Below are 12,787 nucleotides of genomic sequence, written 5' to 3' on the forward strand. Positions count from 1 at the left end.
CTTCATCATGAAGAGTTTGGTCACGTTAGTTTGTTTAGAAACGGCTCCAAAGACTAATAACAGCATCACATTTTCAGTCTCCAGAGAGTAGTTCTGTGTAAGGCGGACGCTACTGAGTGTGTGCAGGAACACGGTTCTGTTTACAGCTTTGCTAGCTTGTTGTGCTACAGATCACAATCTCTAGACTTTGTACTGAGGTTCTTTGAGAAATAGGCAATGTAGTATAAAGTCATGACTTTTATTAAAATTGGATAAAATACTATCAAACCCCAATTTTTTAGGCTATGCTAACATGTTAGCCAAAACAACTTCATAAAGTGACAATATGTTGGGGATGTTGTCTGTCGGAATGCAGAGTTCTTCTGCCTCCAAATGGCAAAAACCTGAAATACAATTTCAATGATTAATCTTCATAAATTAGAGACATTGATTAGATGAAGTAATGTTAAGTAACATTTTGATTCTTGTTGAATTCCTCTGCAGATATACAACAACAACAGGACTGACAGCAGCTGATCTTAAAAGACTGGATATAACAGATCTGAAGATCTACATTCAACAATGGGAACAATACGAAGACGTCTTCTTCTACTTCTATCTCTGCTGCTTCATCTCAACCCTTCACTCACTTATTCGCTGAAAAGCTGTAACATCGATTATTCTGAGGATCCCTCTGCTGATGTTGTCTTGGATTGTTCAAACGGTGAACTCGTTGTTATCCCTGATGACATCCCCAGAGATGTGAGCTCAGTAAATCTCAGGAACAATACCATTGGACGGATTAACAGGGAAGACTTTGGCTTCTTGTCAAAGCTGAGACTTTTGTCCCTGAACTTGAATGAGATTGCTGACATAGATGACGGATCTTTTATAGGTTTGGTGGCGTTGACAAAACTCTGAGATTTAATAATCTTACCAACCTGACGAGCAACCTTTTTCAGGGACTGTCCAACCTCACAACACTTGATGTCGGGAACAACAGCATCCAGTTCATCGATACCTCTGCCTTTCAGTTCCTGACCAGCTTACAGACTGTGGAACTCGACTCCAACCAGCTCCGACAAGTTTCCGACATTCAGCCCATCTTACAGCTACCACACTTAAGGGAGCTGATCATTGGAGATAATCAATTTCACTCCTTCCAGACCAAAGATCTGCTGCTGAACATGTCCTCAAGCCTTCAGATGTTAGATGTAGCCCATAATGAGTTGGAAAAGTTCAGCATCACAACACCGATCTTTCCTCGCCTTGAGCTGGTTGACATTTCTCGTTGTGGCCACAATGCCAGCTTGGAGTGGGACATCCCTGACAAGACTTTCCTGAGGAACATAACTGTATTTTAGCTACATCTCACTGCCTTTTAAAGAGATGCAAAACGTTCTGCAGAATCTTGACTCGCTGATGCATCTCAGACTGAATCATATGGAGGAGTATATCAACAAAGGCCTCTTAAAAACGGTCTGCAAAATCCCAACACTTAAGAAACTGGATCTGTCTTACAACCAATGCCCCAATATAAGTGCAAAGCTTGTAAGTTGCTCTCAGCTCACTGAACTTGACCTGTCCATAACTTACATGACTGAACTGTCTCAAGGCTCAATACGATCAATGAAGCAACTGAAGAACCTCGCTGTACAAGGCAACTTCCTCTCCAAAGTGCCAGATGACATTAGCGGTCTCTCCTCCCTCGAGATCCTGGATCTGAGCAACAATCTGCTCACCGAATTAGTCTGCGGGGATTTCCTAAACACGACGCGCCTCACAGAACTTTATCTGAACACCAACCACATTGCCAAACTGGATGGGTGTGTCTTTGAAAATATGAATGATCTTAAAGTTCTAGATTTGAGTGAGAACCTGCTGTGGACATTCGGAAGTGCCTTTAAAATGGGCCTGCAGAAGCTTGAGTTCCTCCATTTGAGCAAAAACTCTTTGTCTATTCTTGAAGAGGGGGATTTTAAAGGATTAGGGTCTGTGAAATATTTGGATGTGGTGTCAGATAACATCAAATGGGTGAGACATAAAGCTTGAGAGGGACTGAACAACCTGGAGACTCTTATTGTGTTGCTTCCTCTTACATTTGAAATAAACTTCACAGGAATGCAGCAGCTGGAAAATCTCACTATATATTTTAATACTGACATTGATTTCAAAAAACCTCCTCCAAACCTTTATGAAGCTTTCCTTAATTTAAAATCTTTGAAAATGCTTACAATAATATGCAAGGGCGATCACTTCGGCTATCCCTTTGACATACCGTCATACATCCTCAAGGCTATGGACCATTTAGAGGAGTTCACAGCTGTGAATTTGTACGTTTCTGCGCCGCATCCAGAGACATTTCAGTTCAACTCTCAGCTCAAGAATCTGACAATTGAGCAGACTGATTTGTCAGATTTGGATCCTGAACTGTTTCGGCCGATCCCGAACCTGAAGTCTCTCGATCTGTCCAAAAACAAGCTCAGATCTTTGGATTTTCTGGCTCAGGTCGACCTGCCAGCTCTCAGCTGGTTGAAACTGAGAGAGAATGAGTTGATGGTGATCAATGAAACGGTCTTCCAGTCTCTGCCTGCACTAACATATCTGGACCTGCTTGGTAACCCTTTCACCTGTAACTGCTCTAACATCGGCTTCATCCAATGGGTGAAGAGCAACAACCAGACACAAGTCGTTAACGCCTACCAGTATGCTTGTTCTTTTCCTGTGGCTAAACGAGGAAGCAAGCTGCTGGACTTTGACATCCAGTCCTGCTGGATGGACATTAACTTCTTCTGCTTCATTTCCTTCACTTGTCTGGTTGTGCTAACGCTCCTCACATCCTTCATCTACCACTTTCTGAGGTGGCAGCTAGTCTACAGCTTCTACCTCTTCCTGGCCTTCCTCTATGACAGCAGGAAGAGGAAGAAGGAATCTCCTCACTGCTACGACGCCTTCATCTCCTACAACGTTCATGACGAGGCCTGGGTTTACAGAGAGATGCTTCAAGTGCTGGAAGGAGAGCAGGGCTGGAGACTCTGTCTGCACCACAGAGACTTCCAACCAGGTACATTTCACCACTTCTAACTGGTAACCAGTAGGCTTGTTGTTTCTGTCGGCTGACACCAGCCAAATCCCCAAACTCTCACATGGTAACACAGAAGAAAAAGTCAAAGGTTATTACAAAATGTTTGTTTCTTGATGCAAGTGTTGCAGCCAGAGACTAAAGTGGATGCTGGTATGCAGCATAACTTGCAGTCTTTATTTCCAACCACAACAAAGCAGTAGATGTTCGTTAAGAGTCTGCATGCATGTTTCTCTGCTGCTAAAAACTACTAGCTTTGTACTTTGTACTAACTACTGCAATGTAGTAACAGCTACATTATCATCATCTTTTCAAATTAACTGAAAATCATATTTTGAAATATTTGTTCGATTTGTTTGATTATTGTGGAGGTGAAAACAAGAAGAAACTATATAAATGCAGTGAAATTGTGTAGCTGTGTTTAGGCAGGTGAGAGACAAATGGACAAACAGCCATAAACAACCAACTAACAGTACTGACATTTGCAGATATTTTGTAAAACAAAACAACATCTGTTAATGGTATTTTCATATCAGTGCTTCCCTCACTGTTTGACTGCTGCATGTTTGCAAATTATGTACAATAATTCATTGTGGGAACAGCATCATGGTCACCGAAGTGGTACTCAATAACTTCAGCCAGGGTTTGCAGGTCTATTGTTGGATATTGTTTCAATAACCAAAAATGACATTCAGATTTAACCTGTTTGTCACTTCCTCTTCCTCTTATCTGCTTCCAGTCAGAGAGGTTGAGATTGCAGAGTTTCTGCAGTACGCTGATTGTTTTTAAAGTGTTTGAGTTTCACATCCTTTTTATTCATTGCTCTCGTATGTCAGCTACAATATCATGAAGCTCACTTCATCAAACATGCCTCATTGGTTTTGTGGCTTGTGGTGCGAGAGCAGAGTTACAGTTTTTTACTTCTCAGACTGCTGAACATGAACAGATGCATCAGCTGTCAGCAGCCTGACGAAAACATCAGAGTCAGAATCAACCTTTAAAACTCCATCTGGGTCTAATCATCATCACAGCTACAGCAAACGCTGCCTCGACCTGCTGCAACAACATCATCCATCAATACATTTGTCCTGAGTTAGCATCTCACCTTTACCTGCTTTAGTGTTGCTGTGTCTCCACAGGTAAACCCATCATAGAGAACATTACAGACGCCATCTACAGCAGCAGGAAGACCATCTGTGTGATCAGCCAGCGCTACCTGCAGAGCGAGTGGTGCTCCAAAGAGATCCAGATGGCCAGGTGGGGGCCGTTCATTAGTCTTTCTGTCTTTAATTTAAACATCTTGGTTGAAGACACAGAATCATAAAGCTCTGTGGGTGATGTGAAGAGGAGGAAGGAAACCAGGAGGCCGATACAAAAAGTTTCAATCGAGTGAAATCACAAACATCAGACAACAAGACAAAGCAAAGAAAAATAAGAGCAGATAGATCAAAAACAAGAAAAAAAGATAAAGAAAAAATATTTGGTGTTTTCAATGTTTTTGACAATGTAACAACATGGTTGACTTTACATTAGATCTCAAACAGACTTCTGTGATGTTATATTTGTTACATATGTTGGGCGGTCATACATGACTTGTAACGCATTACAGTAATGTGATTACTTTTTCAGTACCAGTAATGTAAAGGGATTACAGTTTGAGATTCAGTAATCATATTGCAGTAACAAATCACAGTAACACTCAGTTACTGTTACACTTGGGGGTCGGTGTGCTCGCTGTCTCACCGGAATAAGCTGACAGACGCTCCGGAGGAGGAAAACGTTGTCTTATTCACATGCTGTATGTTCTGACGTGCTAACGTTAGCCACGGGTACGCCTACACTGAGGAGTCACATGACGCTGGTTTAGCCCAGAGTTGGAGGGTGTGTGCAGTCACTGAGGCTATGCTAACGCTAGGTGTTGGACAGACAGATGGTTGGTCCAGACTGGTTTTCCATGGCAAGAAGCAGCAGGAGAGAACTGTTCAAGACCACTATCCTACGTTTTACTGTTTTAACTCAAACCAAGATCTTTCTCGAACCCTAACCGAGTGATTTTTGTGCCTAATCCTGACCATTTTAACCCCAAACCATTTTTAAACTATTTGAATTTGATCACATGTGTAATAATTCTGTACCAACAATAAACTGACTGCTGACACAGAGGAATCCGTACCAAAAGCCACTTCCTCTGGTATAATGGTACCATCAGTGGAGGAATCTGATGGAGCTGACGGCTGAGAAACCAAAGTAACGAGTGATGTAATGCATTACTTTTGCTGCTGAGTAATGAGTAAAGTAATGTGATTACAGTGAGTAATATGTAATGAGTAGTTAATTACGACAGAATTACAACAGTAAATGAAAATCCTTTTCAGACCTGTACAATACAGAGACTGTTTAATACGAACACATAGAGCTGCAGTGATTAATTGATAAGTTGATTGACAGAAAATCAATCAGCAACTATTAATTTATTTATATTGACTATTAAATAATCAATTTTAGTGATTTTCTGAGTGTAAATGCCAAATATTTGCTGGTTAATAAACACTTATTTTAACCTTAATATCCTCAAATTAAAAGCATACAAAAATAATAAATAATAAGTGTAATAAAAAGCATCTCTCAGTCCTCACATATAGCAGCACCTCCTGCTTTTATCTCTGATTCAGTCTTCTGAATCGTCCTCATGGTTCGTCCTGTGTGTCGTTGCAGCTTCCGTCTGTTTGACGAGCAGAAGGATGTGTTGATCCTGCTGTTTCTGGAGGAGATCCCGGCCTATCAGCTGTCTCCGTACTACCGCATGAGGAAGCTGGTGAAGAGACACACCTACCTGAGCTGGTCGCAGGCCGGCCAACACACGGGAGTCTTCTGGCAGAACGTACGGAGAGCTCTGGAGACGAGGGACGCTCCCACCGAGAACACCAACCTGCTGACCAGACCAGCAGGGAGCTTTCACCAACCAGCAGCTCCCATGTCATCCGGCTGAAGTACCTTAAAGTTTCTCTGACAGTCGCTAGCTGCTCCAACTGACTCCCTTTCAAAAAGCCTCAACTTCTCTCTAGAAATACTGAGTTGATCATTGTTTTCAACGAGTCATTCTGGTCTCAGTCTCTAAATTCCGGCCCTCTAATAAGTGTGCTGTTGGACATTTTGGAAATTATAGCTCCATCAATAAGATTTGAAGACTTATAGCAGCTTTAATGTCTGCCATGTGGGTGTTGATTGACAGCTGTGATTGACAGTTGGCTCTGATACCTGCCCTGTTACCACAATTTAGCTGAAGTAGCTAACGTCAGCCCGAGTGTGCAGCACTCAGTGTTCCCAGTAAGCTAGCGTTAGCTTGGGTCCGAGGTAGCGGGACGTATTTCCAGAGCGTGTAAGGAAACATCCTGCACTCCTGGCTCCAAACAGAAACAATGGTGCTGAACATGAGCTTCAAACCATCTCCAATGAAACCAACGGGTGATATCGCACCTCGCTACGTCCGTACAGGCTGCGGCTTTCACTGAGAACTAAAGATCTGGGCCTCATGCAAGAACATTTATATTCTTCTCCTGAATCACCCTGACTTTTATTCGTATGAGCTGAACTCTCTAAACTGCACAGAATTGGTTTGATCATTCAGAAAACTGAGGCCCCAAAGATATTTTATAATCAGTGTGACTATTACTTAGTTTATCCACCAGAGAGTGCAAATAAGAAGATTTTTACACTGTAAAATGTTTGCTCTGTGTTTATTTTGGTCCCCAAAAAATAGAACAAATCTACATCAAGATTGTTTGTTTCTGATATATTGTAATCATATTTTTTGAAGAATTGTTTATCAGTAAAGCTCTAAATATAAGAGTTCATTCACAAAAAAGCATTCATGTTCCACATTATATATATATATATATATATATATATATATATATATATATATATATATATATATATTTATATGTATATGTATATATATATATGTAATGTATTTTCTGTTGTGTAAGAATGTTATTGTGTATTGTTCTTAAAACATTTTAAGTAAAATATATAATGTTGTATGAATCATCTCCATCAATGGGCTTCATGCAGGAACCACTTGTGAGTCATTTATCAATATCAAATTCATAAATGCACCTTCGATCGGCAAAAATCACACATGGGGCCTCATGGAAGAAGCACCCGTACGAACAGACTCCTTCTCAAGACGTCAGTGTCTCAAATGTCTCAAATGTCTCAAATGTCAATGATTAAATATGAATTTTAGTCTCAGATTTACATGAATTAAAAGCAAAGTAAGATATGAGTTTAACCTCTTACCAGGCAGGTTTGTGCACGTCTGAAAATAACAAACCCAAAATAAAAAGGTTCCTGTTCCTTCAGGCCTTTTGATGACAGTTAGTCATAAAGTCAGAATAAATATATGGGAACCTGAAAATAGCACCTGTAGGAGCCATTTATGTTGATTGTTGGCATGTCATTTGTTTAGTTATAACTTGCAGTATTATTTTGGACACTGGGTGGCGGTCATGAGATTCACAGGGTTGTATATTTAGGGGCATAGGTGACAGGAAACGGAAGGCACAGGCAGGTGGAGCACATACAGTTCTTCACAGATCGGGAACAGACGCACAGTACAGCTGGCAGGATAGAAACCCGGTATGTTCATGACATGTACAAAGACTTCAATAAAACAACAAACTAAACGGCAGCCAACGGACTGGAAAATCTGTTCTTGAATCTGCGTAAGATCACTCCTAACTTAACCTACCTGTGTAGTAATGGTAAACTGGAAAAACAGGAAAAGAAAGGACATCAAAAAATGAAAATTGCCACTACACCTAAGTAAGAACTCGCTCTTCGAGTGAAATTGGAGCTCGTGATTCATTCAGACGGACTGAGCATTGTCACGCGGAGCAACAAAGAGGACGCCGCCATTACCAAACCAGGTGGACATCTTCGTCACCTGCGCTTACCTGACGGTGATTGAAAACCGCAAACTGAGTGAGTACATGCAAGCATTAAGCTTTATTGGAGAAGCTATATGCAAAGCCGTATTGGAAGACGGCTATTATAATGGAGTTGGTGGACTGAAGACTGAAAGCTACGATCGCACATCGATCAGCTGTTTGAAACATTGTGCCGGCAGCATACGGCTTTCGTCAACAAGTCTTAAAGGGACAGTGAACAAATATGTCTGTTGTTAAGTCTGATGCTCAGTCACAAGATGACGATGTTGAAAAGGAAAAAAGGGTTATCAAACACACTGCCAAAGGCTTGGAATTGTTCATTGCAAATTGTCAAAAGACACGAAACAGGAAATGTAAACAAGCTAACAAGTTGATGGAAATGCTGAAAGAGCTCATGAAATTAAAGGAAAATGCAAGAGAAGTACAATCTAATTTGTTTCAATTAATCAAGCTCTGTGATGAAGCCAAGGAAAACCATGAATCACTGGTGAATTTACCACTGCCTGAAGATGAACTTGAAAAGCAAAATCAGTGGTTTCAACGAAAAATGGAAATCTTTAAAGGGTTTATACAAGATGTAAAGGTGTGGTTACCTGAGGCTGGACAGCAAATTGCACACTCCATTGCTGAAAGTGTCATACTACAAAGTGTAGTAAATTCAGATGACATTGGACCTGATGACAGTGTTTCAAATGCCTCAAAACCCAAATCAAAGCACAAATCCAGTTCTTCATCACATGCATCTTCAACATCCTCTGCTCGCATTAAAGCTCAGGCAGAAAAGGCTGCTCTCATGGAACGTGTTGCTGCCCTGAAGGAAAAACATGAGCTTGAGGCACAAGAAGAACAATTGAAAAGAAAGAAAGAGCAACTGGAACTAGAAACTGAACTGGCAGCAACCAATGCAAAAATCAACATACTTGAGGCCTTGGGATCAAGAAGCAGCTCTAGAGTTTCTGATGGGATGAACTCTTATTTGAGAAAAGGAACTGCTCAAAATGAAACATCAGCTAAATTAAATCCACACGCAAATGAATATTTACCAGATCAAGTGCAGCAAAGACAGAATGTGTTGATTGAAACTAACTCTTCTTCCCAGCAACAGGTTGTTAGACAAAAGGAAACAGCTCACGGACCATCTGTTCGACCTCATTATACAACCCATCTAATACAATACTCTCCTCAAAGGCAAAATGAGTCGTATGCAGGGGTATGTTCGCACTACACCCCCTGTATTGAATGATGGCAATCAAGGTGATATGTGTAACCTAATACAGAGGCAAAATGACATCACTGCTCTCCTGGCTCAACAAAGTCTCTCTTCTACTTTACCACCAAGAGTCATTCCTGTTTATGATGGTGATCCTTTACAGTACGAAGTTTTCAGCAGGGCATTTGAGAGAGGAGTGGAAAAAAAGTGTGATGACTACAGTGACTGCTTGCATTTTCTAGAGCAATATACAAGAGGGCATCCAAAAGACTTAGTCCGCAGCTGTCAACATCTGCCCCCAGCCCAGGGCTATCAAAGAGCAAAAGATCTGCTCAAAGAACATTTTGGTAATGAACATAAGATTGCCACTGCATATATGGACAAAGCATTTGCCTGGTCAGTGATCAAATCAGAGGATGTGGAAGCATTGCAAGCATTCTCACTGTTCCTTAGAGGTTGTTGCACTGCAATGGAACATCTCACCTATATGGAGGAAATGAATGTTGCTTCCAATATGAAGACCATCCTTCTGAAACTGCCTTACAGGCTCAGAGACAAGTGGAGAAGTAGAGCATGTCAGTTACAGGAGCAGCGTGGACATCGAGCTAGATTTTCTGACCTGGTAGACTTCATAGAGAGACAAGTGAAGATACTATCAGATCCACTTTTTGGAAACATTCAGGATGCTAAGCCAGCTGCAACTGTCAAAAGCTCTACTAAAACAAGAGAAAAGTCAAGACCTAGAGGAAGCAGTTTTGCAACAGCTGTAACACCTGTAAAAACATCAGTACAAGAAAATTTGACAACAAATGGACAACCTACTACCAATTCTCAAAGTTCTTGTTTGTTCTGCAACAAGAGTGGTCACACATTGGGGCGGTGTCCACAGATCAGGAAGAAGATGCACAGAGAAAAAATAGACTTCTTAAAGGAGAAGGGAGTCTGTTTTGGATGTTTAAAAATAGGACACATGAGCAAAGACTGCAAGAGTCGTTTGACTTGTGATGTGTGCAACCAAAATCATCCTGAAATACTTCACATTGAACAAAAGGACAAAGGAAAAAAAACAGAACATACAGAACAGAGTGAAAAAGCAACTGGGAGTAATGCTGTTCTCTCACCTCATACATGTGGGCATATTGGGGCCGGTGATGAAAACTGTACCTTTTCCATTGTACCAGTACAAGTAAAGAGCCAAAAGGGGGACACAGTGTTGCAAACATATGCATTTTTGGATCATGGAAGTACATCTACCTTTTGCACAGAAAGCTTGATGAGAAGGCTGAACATAACAGGGCAAAGGACCAATATTCTTTTACGTACCATGAACCAAGTGAAGCCTGTGACCAGTCATCATATCTCAGGTTTGGAAATATCTAGTCTGGACAAAGACTATTTCATTCAAATATCTGATGTGTTCACACATAAAACCATGCCTGTTTCCCAGCTCAACATTCCCAGACAAGAAGATCTGACACAATGGCCTTACTTGAAGGATATCAAGATTCATGAAATAGACTCTGGCATTGACCTACTCATCGGGACAAATGCTTCAAAGGTATTGGAACCTTGGGAGCTGGTCAACAGCCAAGGGGATGGACCATATGCTGTGAGGACCCTACTGGGGTGGGTCATCTATGGTCCCCTGAGAGGAGACAAAAGCATAAGGGATGAAAATGGCTGCCCTGCTGCTGCTGTTAATCGAATATCCATTGTAAACTTGGAGGAGCTACTGGTCAAACAGTACAATCATGACTTCAGTGAAGGAACCAGCAAGGAAACAGAGGAAATGTCTAGGGAAGATGTAAAATTCTTGGACATTGTGAATCGCTCAGCAAAAGTGACAGATGGACACTACTGCCAAATGGTAAGAGACCTGACTGCTCTCTGCAAAATGGGAGGATTCATGCTGTCAAAGTGGATCAGCAACAGCCGTGCTGTATTGGCATCCATTCCCCAAGAAAACCGAACCAAAGAGACTAAGGAGTTGGACTTGGACAAAGACAATCTGCCAATGGAAAGAGCCCTGGGATTGCACTGGTGCGTTGAAACAGATGTCTTCAAGTTCAAAATTGCTGCACAGGAACGACCATACACCAGACGTGGCATCTTGTCTGTAGTCGGCTCTATATACGACCCTTTAGGATTTGTAGCACCATTTACTCTGCCAGCCAAACTGATTATGCAGGAGCTCTGTAAGAAAAAACTTGATGAAAACATACCCCAAACCTTGCATCGGTGGACAGGATGGCTAGCAGACCTTAACAAGATGGCAGAGTTTAAAGTAAACCGGTGCATGAAGCCCACAAGCTTTGGTCAAATCAGATTTGCACAGCTACACCACTTTTCAGACGCCAGTGAAAGTGGCTATGGTACTGCCTCATATATAAGACTGGAAAACTATAACAGAGAAGCGCATGTTGCATTCATAATAGGAAAATCCAGAGTGGCACCATTGAAACAAATAACGATTCCCCGAATGGAGCTCACAGCTGCAGTCCTAGCTGTCAAAGTTGACACAATGCTGCGAGGAATTACAGCTTCAATTGGACAAATCCATGTTCTGGACCGATAGCACAACGGTGCTTAAATACATCAACAACGAAACCAAACGCTTCCAAACATTTGTAGCAAACAGGACCTCTTTTATAAGGGATGCTACTGATGTATCACAATGGAGATATGTTAACACAAAGGAAAATCCTGCAGATGAAGCCTCTAGAGGACTAACAGCAGACCGCTTCTTGAACTGCAAAAGATGGATCCAGGGACCAGATTTTCTCTGTAAGCCAGACAGAGAATGGCCAAAACCTCACTTGGAATCTGCAATCTCTGCTAATGATCCAATGGATCTGGAAGCACCCACACCAAACCATCTTCTTCTGTTGAAGTTCAAGCCAATACTACCACCTGGACTCTTTGTAAAAGAAGACTTGTACATCAAACGCAGATGGAGACGAGTGCAATACATGGCAGATCTCTTTTGGAAACGGTGGACACAGGAATACTTACCTCTTATCCAAGAACAACAACGGTGGTCAAAGGTGAAAAGAAGCTTTGCTCCAGGTGACATTGTTGTGGTGGTTGATTCTACTGCACCACGAGGCTCATGGCTAATGGGCAGAATACTGGAAACTAAACCAGATGCACAAGGACTTGTGCGCACAGTTCGACTTCAGACGAAGAGCAGCATCTTGGAAAGACCAATAACAAAGATATGTCTGCTCCAAGAAGCCGAGACCTAAACGGCAAGAAAAAAAAAGAAAAAAAAGGGGAAGATTGAAGAATCAGTAAAGAAGAAATGCCAACACATAGTACATGCATTTTTTGAAAATTGTATATGTAATGTATAATGGATATGGCACCTTTTTTATTTATTGGTAATTGTTTGTTATATACTTAAAACAATTAGGGGCCGGTATGTAGGAGCCATTTATGTTGATTGTTGGCATGTCATTTGTTTAGTTATAACTTGCAGTATTATTTTGGACACTGGGTGGCGGTCATGAGATGCACAGGGTTGTATATTTAGGGGCATAGGTGACAGGAAACGGAAGGCACAGG

The 12,787-nt window shown here is 41.4% G+C and overlaps 1 protein-coding gene and 1 pseudogene across 1 annotated transcript in view; both read left to right on the forward strand.

The window, feature by feature from the left end:
- LOC137198329 (major histocompatibility complex class I-related gene protein-like) overlaps window positions 1–12,787 on the forward strand; it is a 197,444-nt gene that overhangs the window by 92,536 nt on the left and 92,121 nt on the right. The gene's annotated exons all lie outside the window — the stretch shown is intronic.
- On the forward strand, window positions 345–6,105 carry LOC137198328 (toll-like receptor 13; annotated as a pseudogene).

This window comes from Thunnus thynnus, chromosome 15 (assembly GCF_963924715.1).
Source record: "Thunnus thynnus chromosome 15, fThuThy2.1, whole genome shotgun sequence".
NCBI classification, from domain to species: Eukaryota; Metazoa; Chordata; class Actinopteri; order Scombriformes; family Scombridae; genus Thunnus; species Thunnus thynnus.